Genomic DNA, 7,038 nt, shown 5'->3' on the forward strand with positions numbered 1-7,038 from the left:
GAGGTGCGGACTCTGCAAAGTCGCATCCGAAGCCTTATTGAGAAGGACATCACTATTGTCAACATTATTCAGGTAATGTTGGTCCGCCGGACCCTGCCGTGCCAGCGACGGCCTCTCCATCTGTGGGAGTTAAACCCAGAAGGGCCACGGACTCTTCAGCACTTCTTTGGCACTACACACGAAGGAATGTGGAAATTATTCTTCGGGAGGCAAAAACAATGGTCGGATACTACCGAAGATACTGGCCTAGACTGTAACCATCCGGACACCCCGGTAAGTACTTGTCCGCCGAACACCTCATAATCAGATATTCTGTGGTAAGACACTGAGCAAACCATCTTCTTCCAGGGCTGGATAAAGAAAGCGGAACGGATTAGGTGTCCGGCTCCTCTTCCTGAAGACTCAGCGAACTCCTTGTTAACAAGGATGCTGGCACCGGCACCGCATCAGGCGCCGGCAGGGGAGGGCAATATGGAGAGTGAGAAGACTCGGGGTGACCTTCGTTTCGGAGGTAAATTAGATACTGAGTCTGGAGAAATCGACAGTTCCTCGCCCGAAGACGAAGGCGAAAGAGAAGCCAGTATCCCTTCTCCCTTCAGGAAGAAAAGGGCCGCCTCCGAAGATGGGAGGGGCGGTCTCCTAAGAGAGGCAAGATGCCACCGTCGAGCGGCTTGGGATCGAAAGGCGACGCCAGTGACCAGCTCTGTCATGAGGACAAGCCCTCAACCAAACCGTAAGTGAACCCAGGTTACTTTGATAGCGTCCCGCTCCTTTCCTGTTACCGAAGAGTTACGTAACGTGCCTATGTATTTTTACAGTCCAGCACAGAGTTTTTCTGGGCAATCCTCTTCTTCGGGAGATCTCCTCCCAGAAATGATGGAAAGCGAGACGCCTCCCCCGACCTCCTCGCCTAATAAGGCGGACGACTCCGAAGTGTCATCTCGGAGGGTTATTCTTGATCAGCAAGCAGTGCGGGGGATGAAGGAGGCAATACTCGAAGGTGGACCTCCAATCGTTCGGGATTCGGGTGCCAATAATGAAGGCCCCGGACTGTCCAGTTTTCAACCAACGATGATTCTGGAGATGGGTGAACGGGTTCCTTCAAAGGATGGTCGTGCTCCTTCGGCGGCTTTCGGAGACCCGGCGATGCCGGATATCTTGAGGGACATGCTGCCAAAAGCATCTGTCTCGGAAGAACAGCGTACCTTAATGGGTACAGTGGTTGAGAAGATTCTGTCCGCGAAGGGCGGATTGAATGAAGCCTTCATGAGCCTGCTAAGAGGCTTTGAGGTTTGTAATGTAATGTTTTCAACTATATTTTGTTTGCAAAGATGCACCTGTGTATAGGTAGTAGCCCCTGAGACTTTGGTTGGCTTCCCGCGGGAGGCGAACGGAGGATCAAGAAGAAATATTCAAGGACTAACCTGATTAACTGGAACACAGGCTGCTTCCCCCCCTGGCTGCTTCCCAGACTACGGATATTGTCGAGCTGCAGCGGAAGCTTGATGTGGCAGGGGATGATATTGCATTAATCAATATGCGTCTTGACGAGTCGCAAGGTATGTATTTGGGGCAGTCCCTTCGCATACATTTTTATGATATAAGCATGACGTTGAAAGTTATATACTGGAATATGCATGACTGCAGATGGTGCTGCCGCCGTTGAAACTCTTTGGGTGGAGCTGGCCCGGGCCAAGGAGCAGGCCCGGTTTAGTAACGCGGCTACCAAAAAGGCATCGGCTGAGTTAAAAGCCGAACAAGCTGCTCGGCGCCAAGACGAGGAGAAGATATCCACGATGGCGCTCGAATTAAAAAAGGCTGCTAGCCGCTATGATTTACTTGAGAAGGAAAATGAAGCCAAAACGGCTGATCTTGACAAGGCCTTGCAAGAGGCGAGAGAAGCGTGTTCTGAATCCAGAGCGGCCCGTGAGGAGATCCGGCAAGTTGGGGAGATTGCGGCCGGTAAGCCCTTTTTGCTACAGACTAAGTTCGGCGATCCGAACTATGCTCAGCTTAACCAAGTGTGGAGTTCTCCGGACGAGTTTTTAGACTTGCCGAAGAGTTCTTCTGATGCGGCGCAGTTTTACCAAGCGTGAGAAGGGTATGCAACGAAGAAGCTTTTCTGGTCGCAATTTGGCGCATCGAAGCGCCCTCTGTTGCTGAATGAACAGATGTCCCAGTGGGCCGAGCTTCATAGGATATTCAGCGCTGCCATGAAGAACGTCATAATCCGGCTGTGGCCGACTGAGCCTGTTCCGAATAGCTACTTCGGCTTGGTGCAGCGGCTCGTTGATGCGGTGCCGCGTATCGACGCTGTGAAGCGGTCGTCGTGCATTGAGGCTGCACGGATGGCCTTTGCCCATGTCAAGACATTCTGGGGGAAGATGAAGGCCATCGATGTTGCGGCGAAGAGTCCACCCAAGGGCAAGGATCGTCACGCACTGGAGTATTATCTTGAAGACGTCTTAGAGGCCGCCCGCTTAATAGAGGGCCAATGCTCGAAAGACATAATGTTCGAGTGAGGTGTATGGGAATTGTAAAAGACAATTTTATAGTTAATCTATTTTTATGTTTTGCTCGGAAGCTTGTGTTCCTCCTGTGCGGCCGTTTTAATATAATCTGAAAGTTTTCCAGTCGTCGGCTTTAGCCCCCTTGTAGGAAGTACGGGGGCGTTCGGAAAAGCATTTAATCACTATTGACCCAACGTCTTGGTCCGTGAAGGAGGTGATAATGCGGCGAACCAGGCAATCAGACTATAGGGCGTTAACACTTTCACTTAACCATAGGAGTTTTATAGGGGCTACGATATAGCCCCTGGCATGCGTACGACTTATTTCGATATGGTGCGTTACATATATGACCTGAAAAAATGGTCCTTCGTGTGACCCGGAGGGAATCGCGACAGATTTCGGTAAGTCATCGAGTGGTTGACCAGCTCTCGCAACATCATGACAGTCGGTTTTTGGCTTTCTCTACTGAGGTGCTTGAACAGATGACCCGGAAGCACAATCGCAGTAGTTCTCCCTTTACTACCCTAGCCGATAGAGCGGAATGTAAGGTAGCAAGCACAGGAGCCGGGCAACCCAACCATTGACCCAAGACATGATTCGAACCTGATGCATATAAGGCCAAACTCGTGACGCCGAAGTACGCTTATAAAGTTGTTCGGACTTTGTTGGCGACTCATTTGTTCCCATACCGAGCCCCTGGCAGGTTGTGCCGAGGTATGGCTGTAAAGCAGCTATAGGGGCCGAATTCGTTTGAAAAAGAAATGAATGATTAATGCGGATTATATTTACTGGGACCTGAGCGATATGCCAATGATTACTTTATATATATAAAGACTCCAACCCCGGCTATTTGTCATGCCCGAGGTCGAAGGCGGAGGAAAAAGGAACATTACAGGCTCGAAATAAAGAGTGCGGTCTACAAAAAGTTATTTTGGACCTCCTGCCGCACGTCTGCGCCGCCTGTCCTCGGCGAGGGGAGTCCTTAACGGAAGTAGCCCCTTAGGTGAACGTACGGATCCGAACTCCGACAGAGTCAGTTGTAAATGTTTGTCCTTTGCGTCACCTGTTTTTAAGAGATAATGAAAAAAAAGAAAAAAAGAAACTAGATAAAAAATGTTACAGGAATGCTTGCAGGCTTGTCCGTATTGTGCTTCCGTCAATGCCCATGGTATCTTGAATGCGTAGTGATGTATGCGCGGTACCAATTTTGCAAGTATATGAGGTGGGCAGCAGAAGCCGGACTGCTATTTCCGCTCCGGGGTTGATCGCTCCGCAGGGGGAAATGGCTTCTGACCCCCGGTATTTGGTTGGTGAACCCCTCCGTCGTCCCTATCGCCTGGCGGCCTCCTCCCCTTGTGTTCGGCGTTGAGCTTGCCGGCCTGCTTGAAGACCCAACAGTTTCTGTTGGTATGGTTAGCTGGCTTATCGGGTTGACCGTGAATCTGGCAGGGTCGATCCAGTATCCTGTCTAGGTTGGATGGTCCCTCTCGTTTCGCCTTGAATGGCTTCTTCCGTTGACCGAGTTTGGGATTGCTGAATCCGACGTTGACCGTTGTGTCGCGTGATCTTTCATTATCATTGCGACTGTTGTGTTTGCTTCGCCGTGGCTTGCCATTGCCGTCTCGGATTTTGGAAGTGCCCGAGTCGCCGGCGCTGCTGCTTCTACGAGTGAGCCAGCTGTCTTCTCCCGTGCAAAAGCGGGTCATTAGAGTGGTAAGGGCTTTCATGGATTTAGGTCCTTCTTGACCGAGGTGGCGTGCTAGCCATTCATCCCGGACACTGTGTTTGAAGGCCGCAAGGGCTTCCGCGTTCGGATAGTCGACGATTTGGTTCTTTTTAACTAAGAACCTAGTCCAGAGTTTCCTGGCCGACTCTCCGGGCTGTTGGACAATGTGACTTAGGTCATCGGCATCCGGTGGCCGGACATATGTTCCTTGGAAGCTGTCGCGGAAGGCGCCTTCCAAATCTTCCCAGCTGCCAATAGAATTTTCTGGCAGACTGTTTAACCAGTACTGAGCTGGTCCTTTGAGTTTTACTGGTAGGTATTTGATGGCATGAAGGTCATCTCCGCGGGCCATGTGGATATGGATGAGGAAGTCCTCGATCCATACCGCGGGATCCGTTGTTCCGTCGTATGATTCAATCTTCATCGGTTTGAACACGTCTGGGAATTCATGCTCCATTACTTCGTCTGTGAAGCAAAGAGGGTGTGCGGCGCCTCTATGTTGGGCCACACTGTGACGTACCTCCGATGGAGTCCATTTGCGGTTTTTGGCCCGGGCGTGGCTAGGTTTGTCACGTCCGGATAGGTAGCTGTCGTCGCGTGTCGAGGCATGTCCTCGCGATCCATAGATCGATCTTGTGTGTCCTGCTCTGCTGTCCAAGTCCTGTCAAAGGTCGTATGTACAACCCCGAGCTGTTTTATTCTTTCCTTTACGGCAAGGCAGGGCAATCTGGTGTTCGGCTTGAGTTGCCGCTTTATCCGGCCCAAGTTGTGATCGGCCTGCCGCATTGTGCGATGATGGTATGGGCTCCAGCGCCTCGTCATCAAATTGAGGTAGCAATCTACGCTTCGGGTAGCTTTTGGCTGGGCCACTAAGGCCATATTCTTCGGCGGCCAGGACTTCGGTCCATCTATCATTGAGCAGATCTTGGTTCGCTTGGAGCTGTAGCTACTTCTTTCTCAGGCTTCTTGCAGTTGCTATTAGCCGGAGTTTGAAGCGCTCCTGCTCGAGGGGTTCCTCGGGCACGGTAAAATCCTCGTTGTCCAGGCTTTCCTCTTTCGCGAAGAGCGGAAGATAGTTACTGTCCTCCGAGTCTTCGTGTACGGCCTGTTCATCCTGTTCGGAGGTTGCTCCAATAGGGTCTTCATTGTCTTCGGTATCATCCGGAGTATTGTTTTCTCCGGTGCCCATGTTGTTGTCCTTTGTACGATGTGACTTAGAGCGGCATCGCTGACGCCGGCGACTGAGCTTTGTCTCAGGAGGTTTGTCTTCAACTGGATCCTATTTGTCATCGTTGTTAGTTTCTTTAGACGTATCCACCATGTGTACGTTGTAGGAAGAAGTGGCCATCCATCGCCCAATGCATGGGGGGTTTTGGCCCTGCTCCTCGTCGGCGTCATCGTCCGTACTGACGATGTCTTCGGAGCCGTAATCAAGCATGCCGGTTAAGTCCTCGACAGTGGCTATGGAGTGGGTGGCGGGTGGGAAGCAAAATTCCCCATCATCAGCCCTTAGTTCGAACCGTACATAGTTCGGCTGTGAGTCCCCCGCCAAGGACAAGTTCTTTAATGAGTTTAGCACATCGCCCAGGGGCGAGTGCTGGAAGATGTCTGCGGCGCTGAACTCAAAGGTCAATAAGAGATCAAGTTCAGTATCCGTGGACTCACATGGTTCAAAACTTATACCCGGAGAAGAGTCCAGAGTTCCGGTGACACGAGTATTGTGTGAGGTCAAGTCAATGTGCGGCTCCAATGCCGGGGAGTTTGTGGCCTCCGTGGTGGGGTCGAGCCTCCGATCCTGGGATGCCGCAGTGTGCTCTGGATCTAAGGCCAGAGGGGTCACAGGAGCTATCTCCTGGATGTGGTCTGACGACAGATTTAGGTCATGTTCGTCAAGGTGACCAGGAGCGGTCGCCGCGGTCTCGAATCTGGTGAAGATCAAATCTCCACGGATGTCCGCAACGTAATTCAAGCTTCCAAATCTGACTTGATGGCCAGGGGCGTAGTTATCGATCTGCTCTAGGTGGCCAAACGAGTTGGCCCACAGTGCGAAGCCGCCGAACACGAAGATCTGTCCGGGGACGAAGGTTTCTCCTGGGACAGCGTCATCGTTGACGATTGAAGGGGCCATCGAACCTTTTGGGGACGGCACAGTGGAACTCTCAATGAAAGCACCAATGTCGGTGTCAAAACCGGCGGATCTCGGGTAGGGGGTCCCGAACTGTGCGTCTAAGGTCGATGGTAACAGGAGACAGGGGACACGATGTTTACACAGGTTCGGGCCCTCTCTATGGAGGTAATACCCTACTTCCTGCTTGATTGATCTTGATGAATATGAGTATTACAAGAGTTGATCTACCACGAGATCGTAATGGCTAAACACTAGAAGTCTAGCCTGTATGACTATGGTAATGAATGTCCCCCCTTTCCGGACTAAGTCCTCCGGTTTATATAGACACCGGGAGGATCTAGGGTTATACAGGGTCGGTTACAAAGGAAAAGAATCTACATATTCGATCGCCAAGCTTGCCCTCCACACCAAGGAGAGTCCCATCCGGACACGGGTACAGTCTTCAATCTTCGTATCTTCATAGCCCATCAGTCCGGCCCATGGCTAACAGGCCGGACGCCCGAGGACCCCTTAGTCCAGGACTCCCTCAGCAAGGCCACTGCCGAGGAGGCCGGCAAGGGGCCCGCCAGGGAGGCCAGCAAGGCCGCTGCCGAGGAGGGGCGGTCGATGACCAACCTTCCTCCTCCGCTGCCTCTGGCTCGGGCCGGTACCTGAAGGTGAGCGACGACCTGTTC

This window comes from Triticum aestivum, chromosome 4D (assembly GCF_018294505.1).
Source record: "Triticum aestivum cultivar Chinese Spring chromosome 4D, IWGSC CS RefSeq v2.1, whole genome shotgun sequence".
Lineage (NCBI taxonomy): Eukaryota > Viridiplantae > Streptophyta > Magnoliopsida > Poales > Poaceae > Triticum > Triticum aestivum.